The sequence below is a fragment of the Hylobates moloch genome, unplaced genomic scaffold, assembly GCF_009828535.3.
Source record: "Hylobates moloch isolate HMO894 unplaced genomic scaffold, HMol_V3 SCAFFOLD_5, whole genome shotgun sequence".
NCBI lineage: Eukaryota > Metazoa > Chordata > Mammalia > Primates > Hylobatidae > Hylobates > Hylobates moloch.
The window spans coordinates 20,777,774-20,805,426 of NW_026652280.1; the positions used below are offsets into that span (position 1 = coordinate 20,777,774).

General features: G+C 45.4%; 1 long non-coding RNA gene and 1 other non-coding gene across 2 annotated transcripts; one reads left to right on the forward strand and one right to left on the reverse strand.

Moving 5' to 3' along the window:
* Positions 1-287: 287 nt before the first annotated feature.
* LOC116468072 (uncharacterized) lies at positions 288-21,458 on the reverse strand. Its single transcript, XR_004247981.1, has 3 exons — positions 21,264-21,458; positions 2,802-2,903; positions 288-467 (listed from the first exon to the last, which is right to left on the reverse strand). It is a non-coding gene; the product is annotated as an uncharacterized LOC116468072 (long non-coding RNA).
* LOC116470043 (U8 small nucleolar RNA) lies at positions 16,192-16,325 on the forward strand. Its single transcript, XR_004248474.1, has one exon. It is a non-coding gene; the product is annotated as a U8 small nucleolar RNA (small nucleolar RNA).
* Positions 21,459-27,653: the final 6,195 nt, after the last annotated feature.

The window sequence follows — 27,653 nt, forward strand, 5'->3', positions numbered from 1 at the left end:
GGGTTTCACCATGTTGCCCAAGCTGGTCTCATACCCCTGCCTTGGATGCCCAAAGTGCTGAGATTACAGCCGTGAGGCACTGCGGCCAGCCTCTTCCTCTTTTTTTCAGCACACCAGTCTTATTGCCTTAAGTCCCGCCCTTGTAACCTCATTTAACCATAATTACCTCTTTAAAGAGGGCCAATCTCCAACTACATTCACATTGGGAGTTAGGGCTTCAAAATATAAATTTTAAGGCCATCGTTCAGTTCCTCTGAGCTTTGACTTTATCATCATTATAAGGAGAATTGAAAGCAACTTGCGAATTTTATTGGAACCTAAAAAGTAACATCTCAGCCCTCTACCATGCCACTAATTGGCCAATTGAGCCAGTGGAGACAGTGGGCTATGGCAGAAAAAGCTGTGTCCTCAGGGCCGAAGAGGACGGCTTTCAGCTTGGACAACAGCACCAAAGTCCTGTTATTTCTCTGGCCAAGGAGGTTATTATGAGAATCAAAAGAGAGAAAGCATTTGAAAGTATGTTAAAATTATAAAGCACTATAAAAAGCAAGCCATTATTACTATTGCTTTTCTTGTCCTTAGGATGCAATCTCAGCTAAGCCATGTAGTTATTAATTTTGTCACTCACTGCCACCTCGAGTGCTTGCTTCACTTACACCATTTGCCACTGAATTAGTAATGATTTGGCTTTTCTGCGAGTGGCAGAAAACCCCAGCTAACAGTTGTTTAACAAGATGACAAATTGAAGCATAAGCAATCTGCTCCCAGAAGTTTTCAGGAACCAGTCCTTATGGTCCGATGTGGTGGCATCAGCATTCCCAGCATCCAGGATGCAAGAAGGGACAATGAAATTAGCCGGGTGTGGTGGCAGGCACCTATAGTCCCAGCTACTCAGGAGGCTGAGGCAGGATAATGGCGTGAACCTGGGAGGTGGAGCCTGCAGTGAGCCGAGATCGCGCCACTGCACTCCAGCCTGGGTGACAGAGCGAGACTCCATCTCAAAAAAAAAAGAAGGGACAATGAGGAAGAGAGAAGAGATGGGTTGTGAGCCACATGGACTTTGCACCCATCCATCCTATTGGTCAGAACTCAGCCATATGGCCACACATGGCTGCCAGGGAGGTCAGCGAATATAATGTTTACTCTGGGTGCCTGTGTGCTCCAATAAATATATATAGATATATTTTTTGAGACAGTGTTTCACTCTGTCACCCGGGCTGAAGTGCAGTGGTGTGATCTCGGCTCACTGCAACCTCTGCCTCTCCTGGGTTCAAGTGATTCACCTGCCTCAGCCTCCTAACTGGGATTACAAGCATGCGCCACCATGCCTGGTTAATTTTTTGTATTTTTAGCAGAGATGGGGTTTCGCCATGTTGGCCAGGCTGGTCTCGAACTCCTGATCTAAAGTGATCTGCCTTCCTTGGCCTCCCAAAGTTCTGGGATTACAGGCGTGAGCCACCGTGCCCAGCCGCCACTAAAATTTTATTACTGGGAACAATGAGAAAAATATTTCTGGAAACTAAGGAGTCTCTGCTCCTGAAATACTCTGGGCTTTGGCAGTTACATGAATCAATCAACAAGAAGATGTTGAATAAGGCAAGAAATAGAGTAGGAAATACTTTGATGGGTATAGTTCCATATTTACAAAACTGATTTTAATATCTTATTTCAGAGTTTACAGGTTCCAAGTTGAGCTGAAACAGATAAATGAGTGCATATCACTATGAAGGTATTACTGTGGTAGAATAAAAGAGGAGTTTTGGAAACCATCAACTCAGTTCTGCAGGAAGCCTCCTAAATCAGCTTCTCCCCCAATTAACTCAGGTGTCCCGTGTTTTGAAATTTGTACCTGTGGGATTAGAATTTGTGGACATGGTTGAGTGATGGCACAGAGAGGCCAATGTCATTCACAGATGGCTTTTATCTGAGAGATTTCCTGAGAGAAGGGGGCATACCCTGCCGCACAGGGCCACAGGAGAAGCTCCAGGTTTTGGTCAGGAGATGGAAGTGGGAGTGAGGGGAAAGCCGAAGCCAGGGCATGTACGGGAGTTTCCTCGAGAAAGGCCAGGCCAGGCAGAGTCAACAGCTTAGGGTTGGATATCTTAAATAATTCCAGAGGGTTTGGGTCTGTAGCAGTGGCCTCTAGTTGCCTGGTCCTGAGGCAGAAGAACAGGGTCTGGAGTCAGGGAACCCAAGGCCGATTAATGCTGACTGCCTAGAACTAAATCAAAAGGAAAACCCCAACTTTCCACACCTAAGTAACAAATGCACCAGAGACTACTGCAAACCCCTCCCCCTTTTCGGCTGGGCAGATGGAAAATTCAAAGTATCAGATGTGGCCGGGCGTTCACACCTGTAATCCCAGCACTTTGGGAGGCCAAGACAGGCAGATCACGTGAGGTCAGGAGTTGGAGACCAGCCTGGCCAACATGGTGAAACGCCGTCTCTACTAAAAATACAAAAATTAGCCAGGTGTGGTGGCAGGCGCCTGTAATCCCAGCTACTCAGGAGGCTGAGGCAGGAGAATCGCTTGAACCCGGGAGGCAGACGTTGCAGTGAGCCGAGATAGCGCCATCGCACTCCAGTCTGGGGGACAAGAGCGAGACTTCTGTCTAAAAAAAAAAAAAAAAAAAAAGGATTAATACAACCAGAGCTAGATCACATGGTACTGCCATTGCCAAGTACAGTGCTTCATCATCAACCAACAAAGATTAATGGCTTCTCTGTCCAGAGCAGTGATTTCCAAACTGTTTTTTAGGCAGGGAGACAGCATTGTATGACTTTAAGAAAATAGGCTTTACCAGGAGTGGTGACTCATGCCTGTAATCACAGCTACAGGGAGGCTGATGCACGCTTGGGCTCAGGAGTTCGAGACCAGCCTGAGCAACACAGGGAGATCCCATCTAAAAGAAAAGAAAGAAATTAAAAGAAAAGAAAACCGGCTTTGGAGTCAGGCCTGAGCTTAGTTCTGCTTGCAATCATGTGACTTGAGGAAAAATAAATACAGATTGAGCATCCCTTATCTGAAATGCTTGAAACCAGAAATGTCTCAGATTTTAGAGATTTTTTTGGGTTTTAGAATATTTCCATTATACCACTTGAGCATCATTAATCCAAAATACAAAATGCTCCAATGAGCATTTCCTTTGAGCATTGTCAGTCTCAAAAAGTTTCAAATTTTAGAGCATTTCAAATTTCCGATCTTCAGATTAGGAATATCCAACTTGTACTATCTCTAAAGCTCGACTTCTTTACTGTAGAATGGGCAGAGTAGTAATATCTACATAGAATAACTGTGAGAATAACTGTCCCCGCCCCCAGCACTGAGGGGCCTATGTGTTGTCATGGATCTCTGCTGCATTGGTCAAGCCATCTCTTCCTAGAACCTCTCCTAGAAAGTTACACCTCGGCCGGGCGCGGTGGCTCACGCTTGTAATCCCAGCACTTTGGGAGGCCGAGGCGGGCGGATCACGAGGTCAGGAGATCGAGACCATGATGAAACCCCGTCTCTACTAAAAATACAAAAAATTAGCCGGGCGTGGTGGCGGGCGCCTGTAGTCCCAGCTACTCGGAGAGGCTGAGGCAGGAGGATGGTGTGAACCCGGGAGGCGGAGCTTGCCGCGAGCACAGCTCGCACCCACGCCCACGCCAGCCGGGGTAACAGCGCGAAACGACATCACAAAAAAAAAAAAAAAAAAAAAGTTACACCTCAAAATTGATTAGACTTTGCATCCACAGAAGACTGCCTCCATCCTAATTGGGCAACTCCATTTTAACAATTGGACTCGAAGTTGGAACTTACTCACTATATGACTTCGTCTATCAAGTGTAATTTTTTTTTAATGTACTTCATCTATCAAGTGTAATTTTTTTTTTTTTTTTTTTTAGACAGCGTCTCACTCTTGTTACCCAGGCTGAGTGCAATGGTGTGATCTTGACTCACTGCAACCTCCACCTACCAGGATCAAGCTATTCTCCTGCCTCAGCCTCCTGAGTAGTTGGGATTACAGGTGCCCACCACCATGCCTGGCTAATTTTTGTATTTTTAGTAGAGGTAGGGTTTCACCATGTTGGCCAGGCTGGTCTCGAACTCCTGACCTCAGGTGATCTGCCTGCTTCAGCCTCCCAAAGTGCTGGGATTACAGGTGTGAGCTGCGTCCGGCCTCTGTGAGATTTTTATTTTTCCCCGTTTAGCGTTTTGATAAAGAAAAAAACTTTGTATGGCAATAAGCTGTGTGATTCATGAAATCATACTTTTGACCATCTCTTTATTTTAACCATATGAAACAGTTGTTACTGTTGATATTATTATTAATTTTGAGACAGGGTCTTGCTCTGTCATGCAGGCTGGAGTACAGTGGTGCGATCACAGCTCACTGCAGCCTCAACCTCCTGGACTCAAGCAATCCTCTCACCTCAGCCTCCCATGTAACTGGGACCACAGGCATGTGCCACCACACCTGGCTAATGTTTTTTATTTTTCCGTAGGGGTGAGGTCTTGCTATGTTGCCCACGTTGGTATTATTGATATTATTATTAGTAGTAGTAGCAGTAGCATGTTTACACAATGACCTAAAAGTATGTGAAAATGGATCATTTATTTATTCAGCCCTTATTATTTGATAGCCTCTTGGCACCAGAGATACATAAGTGAAAACACAGAGGTTCCTGTTGGCATGCAGTTCACATCTGATATGGTTTGGCTGTGTCCCCACCCTAATCTCATCTTGAATTCCCACGTGTTGTGGGAGGGACCTGGTGGGAGGTAATTGAATCATGGGGACAACTCTTCCCCTGCTGTTCTTGTGATAGTGATTAAGTCTCATGAGATCGATGGTTTTATAAAGAGGAGTTCCCCTGCACAAGCTCTCTTTTCCTGCTGTCATCCATGTAAGGCGTGACTTGCTCCTCCTTGCCTTCCAACATGATTCCCCAGCCACGTGGAACTGTAAGTCCATTAAACTTCTTTGTTTTGTAAATTGCCCAGTCTCAGGTATGCCTTTATCAGCAGGGTGAAAACAGACTAATACAACATCCTAGTGGGGGAGACAGTAAATAAACACATGGGTAAGTAAAATGGGATTAGGGCCGTGTGCAGTGGTGCACACCTGAAGTCCCAGCTACTCGGAAAATCTCTTGAGCCTAGGAGTTTGAGGCCAGCCAGGGGAACATAGTGAGATGCCTGTCTCAAAAACAAAAACAAAACAGAAAAAAAGCAGCTCTTTGCAGTATTATGTGCTCATGCTCTTAAACAGAATATTCCTGAAAGTCCACTTTAGCTGAATTAGGCCTATTCCTGGGAAAACTACTTAATCACCTTCTTTGCCACTAAGGCCAAAAGCTCCAAGTCAGACTGCAATAAAGACTGGTTTGATCAGAGGACTCTTGAGTTTATTTTTCTCCTGAACTGAGGTTCTTTGGCAGAAGACTTGGGAAACTCTCATACTTCACAGGCTGGGAATTTCTGAGCTCAGAGCCTTGGGAAAACATAAAGAAGCACGGTTGGCCATTGAGAGCTTAAAGGGATACCTCTGGAGACCTTCATAATGCTACAAGTGTGTATGTCTCCCCTCTAGCAAAGCAGTTCCCTATAAAATGTCATTATGCGTTGGCTGGAACAGTTGCTGAAATGTCATTTAGCAGAATTTTTTTGTTGTTGTTGTTGTTGTTATTTTATTTTTTATTTTTTGGACAAGGTCTCTCTTTGTCATTCAGGCTGGAGTGCAGTGGCATGAACACAGCTTCCTGGCTCAAACAAATCACCCACCTCAGTCTCCCAAGTAGCTGGGATTACAGGCACATGCCACCAGGCCAGGCTAATTTTTTTTTTTTTTGTAGGTAGGGGCCTTGCTATGTTGCCCGGGCTGGTCTTGAACTTCTGAGCTCAAGCTATCCTCACGCCTCAGCCTGCCAAAGTGCTGCAATTACAGACGTGAGCCCCTGCTCCTGGCAAGGGTCAAATTCATGGCTTGGCGAAGTTGAAATTAAAAAACCTCGACGCTTACATTTGAACTGCGGATGAAAAGTTAAACCAGCAATGCCAAACTGCCAAGAACATAGCTGGTGTATTAATTACCTATTGCTGCGGAAGAAGTGACTCCAAAACATTGTAGCTTGAAACAAAACTAAAGTCCTTTATTATCTGTCTTGGTTTCTGTGGGTTAGGAATTTAGAGAGGGTACAGCAGGGGTAACTGACCTCTGCTCCACGATGTCTGGGCCTCCGTGGAAAGACTTGAAGGGTGTGGGCTGAAATAATCTGAAGCCCTGTTCACTCCCACGTCTGGGGTTCATCACATGGAGCTCCTGGCTGGGGGCCCAAGGACGTTGAACAGAACATCCACAGAGTCTCTCCAAGTGGGCTTCCTCACAATGTGGTGGTTAGGTTCAAAGGGCAAGCATCTGGAGAGAGGAAAAGATAGAGAACCAGGTGATACTATAACCGTTTGGTTACTGGTGGAGGGTGTCCAGGTTCTTGGCGTTTTGAACAGAGAACTGGACAAAACACACAAAGCAAGGAAAGAATGAAGCAACAAAAGCAAATGAAAACAAAAGCACACTCCACAAGGTGGGAACCGGCTCAGCATAGGGGCTCAAGAGCCCCTTTACGGAATTTTTTGGGGTTTAAATACCCTGTAAAGGTTTTCCATTGGTTCCTTGTGAAAGGTGACAACGTGCTAGCAGCCCTTGCTTGCTCTCGGCGCCTCCTCGGCCTCAGCGTCCACTCTGGCCACGCTCGAGGAGCCCTTCAGCCTGCCACTGCACTGTGGGAACCCCTCTCTGGCCTGGCTGAGGCTGGAGCCGGCTCCCTCTGCTTGCGGGGAGGTGTGGGAGGGAAAGGCACAGGCGGGAGCCAGGGCTGCGCGTGGTGCTCGAGGGCCAGCATGAGTTCCGAGCGGGCGCAGGCTCCGCGGGCCCCACAGGCTGGCGCTGCCGGCCCCAGGCAGTGAGGGGCTTAGCACCCTGGCCGTGAGGGGCTTAGCATCAGGGCCAGCAGCTACAGAGGGTGCGCGGGGTCCCCCAGCATTGCCGGTCCTACCACACCGCCCTGGAATTCTCCATGGGACTCACCCACCTCCCCCAGGGGCAGTGCTCCATGTCTAGCTAATCTGGTGGGGACTTGCATAACTTTATTGTCTAGCTAGAGGATTGTAAATGCACCAATCAGCACTCTGTGTCTAGCTTAGGGTTTGTAAATGCACCAATCAGCACCCTGTCAAAACAGGCCAATCAGCTCTCTGTAAAATGGGCCAATCAGCTCTCTGTAAAGTGGACCAATCAGCAGGATGTGGGTGGGGCCAGATAAGGGAATAAAAGCAGGCTGCAAGAGCAAGCAGTGGCAATTGCTTGGGTCCCCTTGTGCAGTGTGTAAGTATTGTTGTTTTGCTCTTTGCAATAAATCTTGCTGCTGCACACTCTTTGAGTCTTTGCTGCCCTTGTGAATGGTAACACTCACTGCGAAGGTCTGCAGCTTCACTCCTGAAGCCAGCAAGACCACCCACTGGAAGGAATGAACAATTCCAGATGCACTGCCTTTAAGAGCTGTAACACCCACAATGAAGGTCTGCAGCTTCATTCCTGAAGTCAGCTAGACCACGAACCCACCAGAAGGAGCAAACTTTGGACACCTCTGAACATCTGAAGGAACAAACTCCGGACATATCATCTTTAAGAACTGTAACACTCACCGCGAGGGTCCATGGCTTCATTCTTGAAGTCAGCGAGACCAAGAACTCACGGATTATTTCAGACATACTTGGTTACACTCTATGTATACGAAGTAGTGGCCCACAGTCAGGCTGATTGGTTGCAAAAAGCAACCAATCAGAGGTACTTTTGATTTTTCATCTATCACAGAAAAAAGAGGGCAGGGTTTGCAAAGGGAGGAGCCTCCTGTCCTTTCATTACTTAGGTATGGAAAGTTGGGGTTTTCCTTTTGATTTAGTTCCAGGAAGTCAGTGTGAATCTGCCTTAGTTTCCCTTTGTCTAAACCCTATTTTCCTCCCTCATGGTTACTACCTAGCCTCACAAATCAGGGAGCATCACTGCATCACTTCTGCTGTGTTCCCTTAGAGCAATCACTGCTCAGATACAAGCAGTGGGGGAACCCGGGTTTCCTTTCCCTGGAAAGGGTGTCATTCCCACTGTAGGAAGAGCATGTGAGGTGGGATAAATATGTAGGTGTGGCTACCTTTAAAAAATATAATCTGCTGGGTGAAGTGGCTCACACTTGTAACCCCAGCACTTTGGGAGGTCAAGGTGGGCGGATCACCTGAGGTTGGGAGTTCAAGACCAGCTTGACCAACATGGGGAAATCCCGTCTCTACTAAAACTACAAAATTAGCCAGGCGTGGCGGCACATGCCTGCAATCCTGGCTACGTGGGAGGCTGAGGCAGGAGAATCGCTTGAATCCAGGAGGCAGAGGTTGCAGTGAGCCGAGATTGTGCCATTGCACTCCAGCCAAAAAAAAAAAAAAAAAAAAAAAAAGGAATGTAATCTGCCACAGATGGTACTCAACAAATACTGGGTAAGCGTGAATTCCAAATACGTGGTCTCAAACACCTGGCCTCAAAATTATAATCTAGCCAATAAAATAAAACATACCGTCATTTAACTCTTTTGCTAAATGGCACCTAAGATCGGCTAGTTACTAAGCTGTTGTTTCTCACCAGTGGTATTGAAAGGTAGTCTAGCTAGGCCACTGGACTGACTTTTTTTTTTTTTTTTTTGAGATGGAGTCTCACTCTGTCGCCCAGGCCCAGGCTGGAGTGCAGTGGCGCAATCTCGGCTCACTGCAAGCTCCACCTCCTGGGTTCACGCAATTCTCCTGCCTCAGCCTCTCCGAGTAGTTGGGACTACAGGCGCCCGCCATCACGCCCGGCTAATTTTTTTTTTTTTTTTGTATTTTTAGTAGAGACGGGGTTTCACCGTGGTCTCGATCTCCTGACCTCGGGATCCGCCGGCCTCGGCCTCCCAAAGTGCTGGGATTACAAGCGTGAGCCACCTCGCCTGGCCGGCCACTGGACTTTCACAACAATCAATAAGCATTTGTCGGTCAGGCATGGTGGTTCACACCTGTAATCCCAGCTTTTTGGAGGCTGAGGCGGGAGGGTGGCTGGAGCCCAAGAGTTTGGGACCAGCCTGGGCAACATACTGAGACCCCATCTCCACAAGAAATAAAAAAATAAGCTGGGCATGGTGGTGCATGCCTGTAGTACCAGCTACTCAGGAGGCTGAGGTGGAAGGATTGCTTGAGCCCCAGAAGTCTAGGTTGCAGCAAGCTGTGATTACACCACTGTATTCCAGCCTGGGTGACAGAGCAAGACCTTGTCTCAAAAAAACAAACAAACAATTTTTTATCCCCTGGTTAAAAAAAATTTCATATCCCCTGGATTCCCATGTGCACACACAAGTGAGACGTGTTCTCTGCTAACTCCACTGGCTGCGGGTCTGTAACCCTTTAGTATGCATTTGGAGAAGTATAAGCTATAACCACACTGACTTAGTTTCATGTTCTAGCTCAGCTCCTACCAATTGTGTGATCAAGTAAACTAATCTCTCAAGACTTGTATTTCCTCTTATCAAACGGGGTGATTGACCCAGTGAAGGCAAATTATCCAAAAACCTGGATATAAGCTGAAAGGACTCCTGCATATCTTTCAATATCATGCCGGAACATAGCTAGCCCAGAGCCCGCCCAAGGATTATTTAATACTGGGAGATTTCAATATCATACTGGAGCATATCTAGCCCAGAGCCCGCCCAAGGATTATTTAATACTGGGAGATACACTTTTGTTTTCTTGCTATTTACTAATGACGAAGGCTCAGATTCTCTCAAGTTACATGTTAACTAGTAGATTTCCAAGAGTATCCAAGATAACTCAGAAGGTTACCGTTCTATTGCCTGTTAAGACATTAACCAATTTTGCCTGTGATTTAGAAAATTTATTCTTGGCTGGGCGTGGTGGCTCATGCCTGTAATCCCAGCATTTTGAGAGGCTGAGGCAGGCGGATCACCTGAGCCTAGGCGTTCAAGACCAGCCTGGCCAATATGGTGAAACCCCGTCTCTACTAAAAATACAAAAATTAGCTGGGTGTGGTGGCACACATCTGTAGTCCCAGCTACTCAGGAGGCTGAGGCAGAAGAATCGCTTGAACCCAGGAGGTGGAGGTTGCAGTGAGCCAAGATTGTGCCACTGCACTCCAGCCTGGACGACAGAGCGAGACTATCTCAAAAAAAAGCTTATTTTTGGCTGCCTTTCCTGTCTGACTACATAGAGCTCTGTTCTTTGAATTCTCCTTTGAACTAGTTTTACATCCTCCTGGCACCCTTGTGAATTAGTTACATACATAATTGACATGTGTTCATTCTACATTTGTATGAGAGTCAGGCTTTTATCTTTTTGAAAATTATACTTTCATAGCCCAAAGCCCTATGTATCATGGGGGGAAAAAGTAATTAGTGTTACAGAATTCACTGGAGGAAGAGATCTGAAGAGGTCCAAGAAGACTTTCCAGAAAAGATTTTTGTGTGTTTTTTCTGTTTTTGTTTTTGTTTTGAGACAGGGTCTCACTCTGTCACCCAGGCTGGAGTGCAGTGACACAATAATTGGAGGTCACTGCAGCCTCGACCTCCTAGGCTCAGGTAATACTTCTACCTCAGCCTCCCAAGAAGCCAGGACCACAGGTGAGCACCACCATGCCTGGCTAATATTTTTGGATTTTTTGAAGAGACAGGGTTTTGCTATGTTTCCCAGGCTGGTTTCAAACTCCTGGGCTCAAGTGATCTGCCCGCCTTGGCCTCCTAAAGTGCTGGGATTACAGGTGTGAGCCACTATGCCCAGCCTAGAAAAGATTTTCTATAGAAGTCTTTCTAGAAAGAATCTTTTTTTTTTTTTGAGACGGAGTTTTGCTCTTGTTGCCCAGGTTGGAGTACAATGGTGCGATCTCGGCTCACTGCAACCTCCACCTCCCAGGTTCAAGCAATTCTCCTGCTTCAGGCTTCCCAAGTAGCTGGGATTATAGGCATGTGCCACCAAGCCTGGCTAATTTTGTGTGTTTAGTAGAGATGGGGTTTCTCTGTGTGGGTCAGGCTGGTTTCAAACTCCCGACCTCAGGCGATTCGCCCACCTCGGCCTCCCAAAGTGCTTGGGATTACAGGCGTGAGCCACCGCGCCCGGCCTAGAAAGAATCTTGATGGTTGTGGGAGATCGTTTCAGAAGCGGGGAGGGCCTTTGAGGGCTGGGAGGGCATTTGTGCAGAAGAGGGGCCAAAGAACTGGGGGAAGTAAATTGAACCAGCCGGAAAGCCACGGCCTGGAGAGGATAAGTCATATTTTGAAACTAACCACATGAAAAACCAATAGCTAATCTCCCAGCTTCATCAATTGTAAATTATTAAGATGAAAACCAGTAGTTGCTGTATATTTAAATTATATTCATTATTGTTTTATTCTTTTTTTGTTTGCTTTTTCAACATAGAGGCAGAAGAAATATAGTTGCTTCAATTCACAGTTAAGTTTCGCTTGCATCCACACCAGCCAGCATGGGTGGCCTTTCATGGGTTTCGTTTAGAAAGGAAATGAAATAGTACTCTTGGTCATAAAGGTTTTATTATTTTCCTGGGCTCTGCAGAGCAACTCAAGAGAGGAAAGCCCGTGTCAATGCAGGAGGGCTTTGGATTACCAGCTAGATAGACTTGTAACATACATAAAATAAAAGTCTTTTCCTGGCTTCGAAATGTTCCTTTAGAACTCATGGATTTTTTATTCTATAAATTAAAGAATGACCAACTATGATACTTGGAATCAGCCAAGCCAATCCATTGCAGAAATCCGTGGTATAGGAAGGCTGTCTGACAATAGTCCTCCCACCTCCTTTTTCACCCTCCTTAGCTGTGCTGCAGGCATCTCTACTATTGCCCACTGCCTTAAAAAAAAAAAAATGTGGCCAGGCCCAGTGGCTCACGCCTATAATCCCAGCACTTTGAGAGGCCGAGGTGGGCAGATCACTTGAGATCAGGAGTTTGAGACCAGCCTGGCCAACATGGCAAAACGCCCGTCTCTACTAAAAGTGCAAAAATTAGCTGGGCATGGTGGCGCACGCTTGTCATCCCAGCTACTCTGGAGGCTGAGGCAAAATAATCGCTTGAACCTGGGAGGTGGAGGTTACAGTGAACCGAGATGTCGCTACTGAACTCCAGCCTAGACAACAGAGCAAGACTCTGTCTCAAAAAAAACAAAAAACAAAAAACAAAAAAACAACAACGACTGAAATGAAACTCTGTACCCATCAAACGATAATTCCCCACTGCCTCCTACTCAAGTCCCTGGCAACCACCATTCCACTCTTTGATTCTATGAATTTGACTATTTTATCATAGATACCACATACAAGTGCAGTCGTGCACTCTTTGTCTTTCTGTGTCTGGCTTATTTCACTTAGCGTCATGTCTCCCAGGTTCATCAATGTTGGAGCATGTGTCAGAATTTCCTTCCTTTTTAAGGCTGAATGTTCCATTGTATGTACGCACTACATTTTGTTTATTCATTCATGAATGGAAGAAACAAGGGGCGCTTGAGTTGCTTCTATCCTTTGGCTATTGTGAGTAGTACTACTGTGAACACAGGAGTACAAAGATTGGCACATTACTTTTTAAACACTTTAAAAAATGATAGACACAGTCTGAAGACTGAAACATGTTTATTACTTTTCAGTTTCACAAGGGACTTTTGGAAATATCTTTGTCCAGGTCTAATCCTAATCAAGATTTCTACCCATTTTCTTTTCCTTTTTATTTTTTGAGACAAAGTCTTGCTCTGTCGCCCAGGCTGGAGTATAGTAGCACAATCTTGGCTCACTGCAACCTCTGCCTCCTGGGTTCAAGTGATTCTCGTGTGCCAGCCTCTCTAGTAGCTGGGATTATAGGCGTGTGCAACCAGGCTTGGCTAATTTTTTGTATTCTTATTAGAGATGGGCTTTCGCCAATTTGGCCAGGTTGGTTTTGAACTCCTGGCCTCATGCGATACCCCCACCTTGGCCTCCCAAAGTGCTGGGATTCCAGGCATGAACTATTGCACCCAGCCTCTACCCATTTTCATGAAGAGCAAAGTCATAGCTGTGATCAGCATCTCAATATAACACTTTTATTTACCCAGATCCAATATGTATGGTTATAAATTACTGAGTGATTTGGGGGGCAGCATTTGCAGTCTGGCCATCATATTTCTCAACTTCCCTCTCCCCTTGCTGGTGTCAGACTCAGCCCCTGATCACAAGAGGTAGGCACGTGGTCGGCCGGGCGCGGTGGCTCACGCTTGTAATCCCAGCGCTTTGGGAGGCCGAGGCGGCCGGATCACGAGGTCAGGAGATCGAGACCACGGTGAAACCCCGTCTCTACTAAAAATACAAAAAATTAGCCGGGCGTTGTGGCGGGCGCCTGTAGTCCCAGCTACTCGGAGAGGCTGAGGCAGGAGAATGGCGTGAACCCGGGAGGCAGAGCTTGCAGTGAGCCGAGATCGTGCCACTGCACTCCAGCCTGGGCGACAGAGAGAGACTCCGTCTCAAAAAATAAATAAATAAATAAATAAATAATAATAATAAAAAAAAAGAGGTAGGCACGTGGTCAAGCTAATGCAATCAGATTACTTTTCCTGGGAATTTGAATAAATCATTAGATAGCAAGATCCTCAACAGAAGCTTCTACAGGCCTCTGCCACTATGGTTCCCAGACCTGTCCTGGTTCCTGCTTTTAATTTTGTGAGCTTCTCAGTGTCACTGAAATAACCTTTTTTGGCTTAGATTCATGAGTCAATTTCTATTGCTTTCTATCACAGAACTTCAACTGATACAATTCAAAGGCTGATGCTCAAATTTCTTCAAGAAATATAGGAGGCCGGGCACGGTGGCTCACGCCTGTAATCCCAACACTTTGGGAGGCCGAGGCAGGTGGATCATTTGAGGTCAGGAGTTCAAGACCAGCCTGGCCAACATTGTGAACCACCGCCTCTACTAAAAATGCAAAAATTAGCCTGGTAGGGTAGCATGTGCCTGTAATTCTAGCCACTCGGCAGGCTGAGGCAGGAGAATTGCTTGAACCCGGGAGGTGGAGGTTGCAGTGAGCCAAGATCGTACCACTGTACTCTAGCCTAGGCGACAGAGCAAGACTTCATCTCAAAAAAAAAAAAAATATATATATATATGTGTGTGTGTGTATATATATGTATATATGTGTGTGTGTGTATATACATGTGTGTTTATATGTATATATATGTGTGTGTATATATGTGTGTGTGTGTGTATATATATATATATGAATATCTGGCCGGGCATGGTGTCTCATGCCTGTAATCCTAGCACTTTGGGAGGCTGAGGCAGGTGGATCACCCGAGGTCAGGAGTTCGAGACCAGCCTGGCCAACATGGCGAAACCCCAGCTCTACTAAAAATACCAAAATTTGTCAGGCATGGTGGCACATGCCTGTAGTCCCAGATACTTGGGAGGCTGAGGCTGAGGCTGAGGCTACTCAGGAGGCAACCTCTGCTACCTGCTTGAACGCAGGTAGCAGAAGTTGCACCGAGCCGAGATCAGGCCAGTTCACTCTAGCCTGGGTGAAAGAGTGAAACTCTGCCTCAAAAAAAAAAAAAAAAACAGAAATATAAACGTATCGTAACACTCGTTTGACATAAAAATGATCTGTTTTATGATGGTCCATTTCTCTCAGCACATCCTGACAGCTATTTTAAAAACATGTCATGCCAGAAGATCTGTTCTGTTTCCCTCTGTATCTCCATGTATCTGTCTTTGTGTCTGTCTGTTGTCTCTCTCTCAGAGGAGGAGGAGAAAGGAGAATTCAAGAAGGAAGGAGAAGAGAGACATAGAGTGGAATCCTCAATCGTATATAAACGTGGAAACGTCCAAATGGTGTCTATTTTTGCTCTAAAGCAAAACACTTTTTTGTACAAGAGGATGTTTCTTTTTATTTATTTATTTTTTCAGAGACAAGGTCTGGCTCTGTCACCCAGGCTGGAGTACTGTGGTACGATCATAATTCACTGCAGCCTCAAACTTCTGGGCTCAAGCAGTCCTCCCAAGTAGTTGAGACTACAGGAGGGAACCACCACATCCAGCTGATTTTTTTTTTTTTTTACTTTTTATTTATTTATTTATTTATTTTGTAGAGATGGGGTCTCTACACTCTGTGTCACCCAGGCTGGTCTCAAACTCCTGGACTCAAGCGATCCTCTGGCCTTGGCCTCCCAAAGCATTAGGATTACAGGCATGAGCAACTGTGCCCATCTGAAGAGTGTGTTTCTAATTTAGTGCTTGATTTACTGTCTTCAGCTTCTGGCATAGCCTCAAAGTTAAGACTGACTTGAGGCCGGGGGAGATGGTTCATGCTTGTAATCCCAGCACTTTGGGAGGCCAAGGCAAGCAGGTGACTTGAGGCCAGGAGTTTGAGACCAGCCTGGCCAACACAGTGAAACTCTGTCTATACTAAAAATACAAAAATTAGCTGGGCATGGTGGCGGGTGCCTGTAGTCCCAGCTACTCGGGAGGCTGTGGCAGAATTGCTTGAACCTGGGAGGTGGAGTTTGCAGTGAGCCAAGATCGTGCCACTGCTCTCCAGCCTGGGTGACAGAGTGAGACCCTGTCTCTCACACACACAAAAACAAATAAATATTCATTTGAGCTGGAAAGTTATTCCCATCAGAGGAAGAATAATTGTGTTTGCATTTTCCATTCTTTGCTTTTGTGTTTTCTTGAGGAAATTCTTCCAGAGTCAGACATTCTCCATGTTCTCTAAAAAATTCTCTTGTTTGAGCCAAAGCTCTGTGAGCTGCTTCTCTTAAAGAGCTGCTTGTGGACGATCTGCCACAAAGAGTTTTAAAATGTGGTGTTGGTCTCTTTTTTCTGAACCACATCAAAGAGCACAGATTATTTCCTTTCTGAGAACAAAACTCTTTAATGACAAGAAAGAACAAGAAACTGAGCCGCCAACCAGCCCTATCAGGAAAGACACTGTAACCGTAACAATGAATGACAAACGATCCACTTCTGCAATCTCTTGTCACTTTTTGAAATTTAAACCAAACACAGTAATCATGTCTTCACATATGTGTCTCTAAAATAAAATCACACTTTGTCACTCTAAAAACTTTTTATAAACCTGGATTAATAATTTAATCCTATCATCAGGTGGGATAATCCTTACCTGTTCCTCGTTATGGAGGGCAGATAGAACATGATAATTGGAGTTTGCATGATCCATGATTAATGTCTCTGTGTAATCAGGACTTGCAAACTCTGATTGTTCGTATCTGATTTGTCATGAAAAAAAATTAAACCTCATAGCACAATTTAATAATGTCTATCAAATGTTTATCATGGAAGATTTAGCAAAATTACAAGTAGTTAACTAAATAGCAAACTTATAAATATTTAGCAAAATTACAAGTGATCTTATTATTTCACCCAGCAATGGTATTTGTAGGACTTTAACAGCTGTACATACATATGTGCAAAACAATAGATATAAAAGGTGATTTGTTTCAGCATTTCTTGTGAGAGCAAAATATTGAAAATTATCAGGCCAGGTGTGGTGGCTCATGCCTGTAATCCCAGCACTTTGGGAGGCTGAGGCGGGCGGATCATGAAGTCAGGAGTTCAAGATCAGCCTGGCCAACATAGTGAAACCCCGTCTCTACTAAAAAAAAAAAAAAAATTAGGCCGGGCATGGTGGCTCACGCTTGTAATCCCAGCACTGTGGGAGGCCGAGGCGGCCAGATCACGAGGTCAGGAGATCGAGACCATGGTGAAACCCCGTCTCTACTAAAAATACAAAAAATTAGCCGGGCGTGGTGGCAGGCGCCTGTAGTCCCAGCTACCCGGAGAGGCTGAGGCAGGAGAATGGCATGAACCCGGGAGGCGGAGCTTGCAGTGAGCCGAGATCGCGCCACTGCACTCCAGCCTGGGCGACAGAGCGAGACTCCATCTAAAAAAAAAAAATTAGCCGGACACGGTGGTGCATGCCTGTAGTCCCAGCTACTCGGGAGGCTGAGGCAGGAGAATCGCTTGAACTCGGGAGGTGGACGTTCCAGTGAGCCGAGATTGTGCCACTGCACTCCAGCTTGGGCAAGAGAGTGAGACTTCATCTCAGAAAAAAAGAGAACTATCTGATGTCCATAAATGCCTTCATACTCTAACATCTGGTGGAATACTATGCAGCTATTAAAAAGAGAGCACTCAGGCCGGGCGCAGTGGCTCACGCTTGTAATCCCAGCACTTTGGGAGGCCAAGGCGGGCGGATCACGAGGTCAGGAGATCGAGACCACGGTGAAACCCCATCTCTACTAAAAAATACAAAAAAAAAATTAGCCAGGCGTGGTGGTGGGTGCCTGTAGTCCCAGCTACTCGGAGAGGCTGAGGCAGGAGAATGGCGTGAACCCGGGAGGCGGAGCTTGCAGTGAGCCGAGATTGCGCCACTGCACTCCAGCCTGGGCGACAGAGCGAGACTCCGTCTCAAAAATAAATAAATAAATAAATAAATAAATAAATAAATAAATAAAAAATAAAAAAAATACAAAGAGAGCACTCATATATTCCTATGCAAGGATCTATAAGACATATTGTTAGAAAAACAAAAACAAAACAAAAATACAAGCTGCAGAACTGTTTATATGCAGTAGTTCTTGACTTTGGATGCACGTTAGAAATACTAGGGAGGAGCCAGGCTGTCAGGCTGGAGTGCAGTAGTGTGATCGTAGTTCACTGCAGTGTCAAACTCCAGGACCCAAGCGATCCTCCTACGTCAGCCTCTGGAGTAGCTGGAACTACAGGTGTGTACCACCATGCTCAGCTAATTTATTTATGTATTTACTTTGTAGAGAAGGGGTCTTGCTTTGTTGCCCAGGCTGGTCTGCCTCCCAGAATGCTGACATTACAGGTGTGAGCCACCATGCTCAGCCCTAAAAAGAAATTATTTTTAAATCATTTTTTCAGGAAGACCCATCTTTCTGTTTAGCCTAGAAATGGAGCTACAGCATTCTGGACTGTGGGAGATATAAGAAAGGCAATACTTCTTTTTTTTTTTTTTTTTTTGGTTTAAGACAGTCTCGCTTTGTCGCCCAGGCTGGAGTGCAGTGGCATGATCCCTGCTCACTGCAACTTCTGCCTTCCGGGTTCCAGCAATTCTGCCACAGCCTCCTGAGTAGCTGGGACTACAGGCGCCCGCCACCACGCCCAGCTAATTTTTGTATTTTTAGTAGAGATGGGGTTTCACCATATTGGCCAGGCTGGTCTCAAACTCCTGAACTTCTGATCCGCCCACCTCGGCCTCCCAAAGTGCTGGGATTACAGGTGTGAGCCACCGTGCTCGGCAACAGAGGTAATACTTCTTTTGAATTATTCAAAGTAAAATACTTGTCCGTCCATCCATCCATCCATCTGTATGCATGCAGTACAAAAGAGATGTGTACGGAATTTTTTTTTGTTGTTTTGTTTTGTTTTGAGACAGGGTCTCGCTCTGTCGCCAGGTTGGAGTGCAGTGGCACCATCTAGGCTCACTGCAGCCTCCGTCTCCTGGGTTTAAGGAGGAGGGGATTCTCCTGCCTCAGCTTCCCCAGTAGCTGGGACTACAGGCACGTACCACCATGCCCAGCTAATTTTTGTATTTTTTATTAGAGACAGGGTTTCGCCATTTTGGCCAGGCTGATCTTGAACTCCTGGCCTCAAGTGATACACCAGCCTCGGCCTCTCAACATGCTGGGATTGATTCCAGGCGTGAGCCACTGCACCCAGCCTCATTTTGCTTTCTTAAATACTTGGAATTCCCTGCACCAAGAAGATGGAAAAATGAAAAACTCATGGATGGGAAATTTCTTTTTTTTTTTTTTTTTTTTGAGACGGAGTCTTGCTCTGTCGCCCAGGCTGGAGTGCAGTGGCACAATCTCTGCTCACTGCAAGCTCTGCCTCCTGGGCTCACGCCATTCTCCTGCCTCAGGCTCCGGAGTAGCTGGGACTATAGGCGCCCACCACCACGCCCGGAGAATTTTTTGTATTTTTAGTGGAGACGGGGGTTTCACTGTGTTAGCCAGGATGGTCTCGATCTCCTCACCTCGTGATCCGCCCGCCTCGGCCTCCCAAAGTGCTGGGATAACAGGCCTGAGCCACCGCGCCTGGCCGGGAAATTTCAAACTTACTGACACCTTGTGTTTTCCTCCCAGGGACAGGTACAAGAAAGAGGGTGTGACTGTGGGAAGGGACACACCAACAATAGGCGAGGGGCCCAGGTTGTTTCTTCTGTGAAGGTACCCGCCTGTGGCCTGTTAGGAACCGGCAGCACAGCAGGAGGTGAGCGGCTGGTGAGCCAGCATTGTTGCCTGAGCTCCGCCTCCTGTCAGATCAGCGGCAGCATTAGATTCTCATAGGAGCAGGAATCCTATTGTGAACTGCGCATGTGAGGGATCTAGGTTGCGTGCTCTGTGTGGGAATCTAATGCCTGATGATCTGAGGTGGAACAGTTTCATCTTCCCCACCTCTGGTCCATGGAAAAATTGTCTTCCATGAAACCGGTCCCTGGTCCCCAAAAGGTTGGGGACTGCTGCCCTAATTCATTCACTAGAGTTTCACATGCTGACACGATCTCTGTGTTCATAACTATGAATTACATTAAATTTATCATTGGCTCCAGTACAATTTCCTCTTCTCTCTCTTTTTGGTAACTCCCAATTCAGGTGCATCTGCAATGCATTCTCAACAATTCATTTCAATTTAGTAAATGATGGCTGAGTGTCTCCCCATTCAAGGCACTGTGCTAGACACTGGGACAGAAAACTAAATAAGACTTGATCTTGTAGCAGAAGAGACAGCCAGGCAGGTGTCTAGAATTTAGTGTGTTGAATATGACAGTGTAAGTGCCTATGCTGCCACAGCCTCCTTCTGAGCAAACAGCCGGTTGGTTCCTTATGCAAAGGTCATCCAAAGTAGAAACAAATATGCTGAATCTCCTGAGGAGAGAGTGATTAATTTAGGCTAGAGGTCAGTGTGGGACCAACCAAGGTGACGTTGGAATTAATTTGGACTTGAGGAGCATACAGTTTCATAAGGCAGAGAAACATATACTACGAAGAATGAGGTATATTTGTGAGGATTTGGAGCTGTGCCATTCCTTACAGTATTAAAGTCATGAAAAAAAGGCTGGGCGCAGTGGCTCACGCCTGTAATCCCAGCACTTTGGGAGGCCGAGGCGGGTGGATCACGAGGTCAGGAGATCGAGACCATCCTGGCTAACACAGTGAAACCCCGTCTCTACCAAAAATGCAAAAAAAAATTAGCCGGGCATGGTGGCGGGCGCTTGTAGTCCCAGCCACTCGGGAAGCTGAGGCAGGAGAATGGCGTGAACCCAGGAGGCAGAGGTTGCAGTGAGCCAAGATAGCGCCACTGCACTCCAGCCTGGGTGACAGAGCAAGATTCTGTCTCAAAAAAAAAAAAAAAAAAAGAATGACCTTCTCTTTTAAGGCTGAACTCTATTCCACTGTATGTATGTTCCACATTGTGTTTCTGCATTGGTCTATCAGTGGACACTTAAGTTGCTTCCACAGTTTAGCTGTTAGAAATGTGGAAGTACAAGTATCTGTTTGAGTCCCTGTATTAGTCCATTTTTACACTGCTGTAAAGATACTGCCTGATACCTTACCTGAGACTGGGTAATCTATAAACAAAAGAGGCTTAATTGACTTACAGTTCCCCATGGCTGGGGAAGCCTCAAGAAACTTATGGTCATAGTGGAAGGCAAAGGGCAAGCAGGCACCTTCTTCACAAGGCGGCAGGAGAGAGTGTGAGTGAAGGGAAAGCCCCTTATAATACCATCGAATCTCGTGAGAACTTACTATCATGAGAACAACATGGGGGAAACTGGTTCCATGATCCAATCACCTCCTCCTACCAGGTCCCTCCCTGGACATGTGGGGATTACAATTCAAGGTGAGAGTTGGGTGGGGACCCAGAGCCATGCCATATCAGTGCCTGCTTTCATTTCTTTTGGGAACATACTCTGAAGCATAATTGCTAGATCATATGGTAATTTTAGGGTTAAGTTTTTGAGGAACGTCATTACTGTTTTCTACAGCAATGGCGCCATTTTACGTTCCCACCAGCAACGTACAAGGATTCCAATTTCCCAATGTCCTCACCAGTTGTTATTTTCTGTTCTGTTTATTTGGATATTAGCCATCCTAATGAGTGACAGTGAAATTTCACTTACATGAAGGAACTCATTCTCCAATGATACCCAAGAAAATAAAGGGGACCATTCTGCAGTTGGCTGAAGTGAGCATTTTCTCATCTGGAGAGGAGTAGCCCAGGGGCTGTCCACTGGAGATAGGGTGAGCGCCCTCCACTCCATCTTCCCTTCTTGGAAACTTGGAGAATTTCTTGTGTTATTCTTGGGACTGTGATGTGTATAAATAGAACGGGAGGAGGGAAAAAGAAAAGGTTGAGAGCCAGTTCAGAAAGATGCTTGTAATATATTTTGTTGATCTTACTTTTTCAAACTTGTACAGCTTGATGGCTGTGAGCAAATATTTCCACTAGGAATCTGTTGACATTTCCACCACTTTTCTCTTCTTTTTCTGTCCTGTTTTTTTCTGCCTAGACTTTCAGTGTCAATCTTGTCTTAATTTCAGTATGCATTCTGTCCTCATGCATAAATTAGGTATGGTTTTCTGCTCTTTATTCGAAATTGCCTATTTCTTTTTTTTTTTTTTTTTTTTTTGAGATGGAGTCTCGCTCTGTCACCCAGGCTGGAGTGCAGTGGCGCAATCTCGGCTCACTACAAGCTCCGCCTCCCGGGTTCATGCCATTCTCCTGCCTCAGCCTCTCCAAGTAGCTGGGACTACAGGCGCCTGCCACCACGCCCGGCTAATTTTTTGTATTTTTTTTAGCAGAGACGGGGTTTCACCGTAGTCTCGATTTCCTGACCTCGTGATCCACCCGCCTCGGCCTCCCAGAGTACTGGGATTACAAGCGTGAGCCACCGCGCCTGGCCGAAATTGCCTATTTCTATTGTAAATTACACCAATCATAATTTCCAGTTTACTGCTTTTCTCCAGACATTTTTGCTTTTATTACAAATTCATAAATTAAAAGTCAACTACTCTCACTCCCAAAGATTAAAAAGATAAAAGCCTGTAATTTGGTGGACACTGATCATCAAATATGCATGTTATACAGAAGAACTGGCTTTGCAATGCTGCAGTCCTACTCTTGGATTGGTGAGGAAGAAGGCATGGTTATAGGGGATCCCGAGCTTTCAGCATCTCAGTAGTGCCAGTACAGCTGGGAATCCAAGACAAAATGTGAATGCAGGCATCATGAGGCAGAATTCGAGCTGTGCGGTAATCAGCCAGATGATTTGCAACACACAGATGCTAGCTTTTTTTTAGATAACCACCAAAATAGAAACACAAATTTTACACTCAAAGAACACTCAGGGCCCTTAGTGGAGGAATAGCTGCATCGTGCCAGTTATGAATTCTGTTGTTTTTGGTGGTCATAATTTACCATAGCCCCACTTAACCATGATTTCACTTTCCACGGTTTCAGTTACCTTCCGTTAACTAAGGTCCAAAAATATTAAATGAAAAATTCCAGAAATAAGCAATTCATAAGCTTTAAGTTGCACCTGCCATTCTGAGTAGTGTGATGAAGTCTTGCACCTGTGGCGGGATTCCTCCCTTTGTCCAGCATCTCCATGCCATAGATATCCCTACTCATGAGCCACACTGGAGCCTTCTCAGTTATCAGATCGGCTGTCTCTGTATTGCAGTGCTTGGGTTCAAGTCACTCTTATTTCACTTCATGATGGCCCCATAGAGCAAGAATACTGATGCTGGCCGGGCGTGGTGGCTCACACCTGTAATCCCAGAACTCTGGGAGGCTGAGGTGGGTGGATCACCTGAGGCCAGGAGTTCAAGACAAGTCTGGCCAACATGGTAGAATCCTGTCTCTACTAAAAATAGAAAAATTAGCCAGGGATGGTGGTGCATGCCTATAATCCCAGCTATTTGGGAGGCTGAGGTAGGAGAATCACTTGAGCCTAGAAGGTGGAGGTTGCTATGAGCTGAGATCGTGCCACTGCACTCCAGCCTGGGACAACAGAGTGAGACCCTGTCTCAAAAGAAAAGAAAAGAAAAGAAAAGAATAGTGATGGTGGAAATTTGGATATGCCAAAGAGAAGTTGTAAAGTGCTAGTTTAAGTGAAAAGGTGAAAGTTCTTGACTTAATAAGGAAAGAAAAAAGCCATTGCTGATCTTATATCCATGAAATTGTGAAGGAGGAAAAAGAAATTCATGCTAGTTTTGCTGTTGCACCTCAAACTGCAGAAGTTATGGCCACACTGCTTGATAAATGTTTAGTTAAGATTTTAAAAAGGCATTAAAATTGTAGGTGGAAGATATGAACTCAAACATTTCTTTTCTTTTTCTTTTTCTTTTCTTTTCTTTTTTTTTTTTTTTTTTTATGAGATGGAGTGTTACTCTGTTGCCCAGGCTGAAGTGCAGTGGCATGATCTCAGCTCACTACAGCCTCTGCCTTCCGGGTTCAAGCAATTCTCCCACCTCAGCCTCCCGAGTAGCTGGGATTACAGGCACCCGCCACCATGGCCAGCTGATTTTTTTGTATTTTGTATTTTTTTTTGTAGTAGAGATAGGGTTTCCCCATGTTGGCCATTTGGTCTCAAACTCCTGACTTCAGGTGATCCACCTGCCTTGGCCTCCCAAAATGCTAGGATTACTGTTGTGAGCCACCGCACCTGGCTGCAGCCTCATGAAAAAAAAAAACAAACATATATATATATATAAAAAATACATATTTTTTTACTATTTATTTATAATATTCTGTTTTAAATTGTGGTTTTTCGCTGGGTGTGGTGGCTCACGCCTGTAATCCCAGCACTTTGGGAGGCCTAGGTGGGTGGATCACCTGGGGTTGGGAGTTCGAGTCAAGCCTGAACAGCATGGAGAAACCCCATCTCTACTAAAAATACAAAATTAGCCGGGCGTGGTAGCAGGCGCATGTAATCCCAGTTACTCAGGAGGCTGACACAGGAGAACTCACTTGAATCCGGGAGGCAGAGGTTGTGGTGAGCCGAGATCACGCCATTGCACTCCAGCCTGACTAAGAAGAGTGAAACTCTGTCTTGAAAAAAAAAAAAAAAGAAAAAAGTTATCGTTTTTGGCTGGGCGCGGTGGCTCACGCCTGTAATCCCAGGACTTTGGGAGGCTGAGGCAGATCATGAGGTCAGGAGTTCAAGACCAGCCTGGCCAACATGCTGAAACCCCGTCTCTACTAAAAATACAAAAATTAGCTGGGTGTGGTGGCGTGTGCCTGTAATCCCAGGTACTTGGGAGGCTGAGGCACGAGAATTATTTGAACCCGGGAGGTGGAGGTTGCAGTGAGCCGAGATCGTGCCACTGCACTCCAGCCTGGTGACAGAGCAAGACTCTGCCTCAAAAAAAAAAAAAAAATTATGTTTTTTTTCCACTTTGTCTCCATAGTATCAAACATGTTTCTATTGATGGCAGTTGGGTTTGGTACCATCTGTGGTTCAGCCATCCACTGGTAGTTTTGGAGTGTACCCCCTGCAAATAATGGGGGACTACTATCCTCTCTTGCTCATGTTTGGATTAAGTTAATGCTTTAAAATTATGAAATCTGGCCAGGCACGGTGGCTCACGCCTGTAATCCCAGCACTTTGGGAGGCCGAGGTGGGTGGATCACCAGGTCAGGAGTTCGAGACCAGCCTGACCAACATGGTGAAACCCTGTCTGTACTAAAAATACAAAAATTAACTGCACGTGGTGGCACACACCTGTAATCCCAGCTACTCAGGAGGCTGAGGCAAGAGAACTGCTTGAACCTGGGAGGCGGAGGTTGCAGTGAGTCAAGATTGCACCACTGCACTCCAGCCTGGGCAATAGAGTGAGACTCTGTCTCAAAACAAACAAACAACAACAACAAAAATTAGCCAGGCACGGTGGCGTGCGCCTATAATCCTAGCTTCGCGGGAGGCTGAGGCAGGAGAATTGCTTGAACCTGGAAGGTGGAGGTTGCAATGAGCCGAGATCACACTACTGCACTCCAGCCTGGGCGACAGAGCAAGACTCTGTCTCTGAAAAATAAATAAATAAATAAATAAATAAATAAATAAATAAATAAATAAATAAAATAAAATTATGAAACCTGCAGTGGGGCCAGGTGTGGTGGATCACCCAAAGAAGGGTGGACAAGGGCTTAAATTGTTAGAAAACTCACTTGAAATGGGAGGTGTGAAAGTAAGTATTTGCAAACATAGGTGATATTCCACAGCAGCCTGAATGGAGAGTGACATTTGCTCACGAAGAATCCCGGATTACCTGGGGTAGAGACTATAAATATGACTAATAGATAAATGTGCCTATTATTTCACCATGTTTTGGCAGAAGCAACTTCAAAAGAAAATCTATTATAAAGTTATCAAGCTTCATTAGTACAATTGACTGTTTTCAAAATAGGCCCATTTTCCCAGCTACTTAGCAAGATGAGGCAGGAGGATCCTTTGAGCACAGGAGTTCGAAGCCACCTTGGGCAATATAATGAGACTCCTATCTTTAAAAAATTTAAAAAAAAAAAAAAAACAGGCTCATTAAAAAAAAATTGTCAAACTGCATACTCATCATCTGCTAACAAGATACCAGGAACTCTCTGGAATAAAAACTGATATAAATAACTCTCAGTTAATTTAAAATCCCAGATGGGTTCTCTGCTTGCATCCTGACTTTTCCTCATTTTTGCTACTGGCCTCTGTCGCTGGATTTTCAGGGATTGGTAAGGAAACAAGGGAAGACCAGAAAGTCTATTTTAGCTTCTTGCTAGGGGGTTTTGAGAAATAACTGGTCAAGAAATTTTGAAAAGTGGTTTTAGGATGACCTGAGGGTTTTAATGAGCCCAGCAATGGGTGTTGAGACAAGGGTATAATAATAATAAAGAGAATTAAGCGCCAGGCGCCGTGGCTCATGCCTGTAATCCCAGCACTTTGGGAGGCCGAGGCGGGCAGATCACGAGGTCAGGAGTTCAAGACCAGCCTGACCAACATGGTGAAACCCTGTCTCTACTAAAAATACAAAAATTAGCTGGGCATGATGGCGGGCACCTGTAATTCCAGCTACTCAGGAGGCTGAGGCAGGAGAATCGCTTGAACCCAGAAGGCGGAGGTTGCAGTGAGCCGAGATTATGCCATTGCACTCCAGCCTGGGTGACAGAGTGATACTCTGTCTCAAAAAAAAAAAAAAAAAAAGAGAATTAAGCAATCTAGCTCAAGAAACAGTACATCCAAATAATCACACTGGGATTTGTTTTTTGTTTTTTTAAATTTAATTTATTTTTTATGTTAAAAAAAATACAGGCCAGATTTCACTGTGTTGGCCAGGCTGGTCTCAAACTCCTGACCTCAAGTGATCCACCTGCCTCGGCCTCCCAAAGTGCTGGGATTACAGGAGCGAGCCACCACGCCCCACCTGCTTTATTTATTTCTAGAGATGCAGGTCTCACTATGTTGCCCAGGCTGAACTCAAACCCCTGGGCTCAAGGGATCCTCCTACCTCAGCTTCCTGAGCTGGGATTGTAGGTGAGTGCCACCACCCCAGGCCAGGATCTGATTTTAATTCTAATTCTAAAATCCTTTTTCTGCCTGGAGGTACTTGCCTCATGGCAATTAGGAAACTGCTTCTCTGAGCAGGCCTTGAACGATTTTTGGCCTTCAACAAGCCCCTAGTGCCGGGAGTGGTGGCTCATGCCTGTAATCCCAACATGTCGGGAGGCTGAGGCAGGCGGATCACTTGAAGTCAGGAGTTGGAGACCAGCCTGGCCAACATGGTGAAACCTTGTCGCTACTAAAAATACAAAAATTAGCCGGGTGTGATGGCAGGCGCCTGTAATCCTAGCTACTCAAAGGCTGAGGTGGGAGAATCACTTGAACCGGGGAGGCGGAGGTTGCAGTAAACTGAGATGGGGCCACTGCACACTAGCCTGGACAACAGAGTGAAACTCTGCCTCAAAAATAAGTAAATAAATAAATAAAATAAACCTCTTTCCTTTATAAATTACCCAGTCTCGGGTATGTCTTCATTAGTAGCATGAGAATGGACTAATACACCATATATCCAGCAATGTTACTTCCAGGTATATAATCCAAAAGAAATGAAAGCAGGAACTCAAACAGATTAGTGTACATCCATGTTCATAGCAGTACTATTAAAAATTACCAAAAGGTGGAAGCGATCCAAGCATCCACTGATAGATGAACACATCAACAAAATGTGACATACATATTTTGGAATATTATGGAACATTATTTCATATGATGGAATACTATTCTTCCTGAAAAAAGAAAATTCTGCCAAATGCTGCAACATAGATGAACCTTGAGGACATTATGCTAAGTGAAATAAGCCAGTCACAAAAAGACAAATACTGTATGATTCCACTTATATGAGGTACCGAAAATATATGGTTTTGGACACAGCCAAACCATATAGTATGGTAATTCAATTTTTGAAGAACCACCATATCGTCCGAAAACAATCCTTCTATCTTTTCTTTACCCAACTGTTTCCCA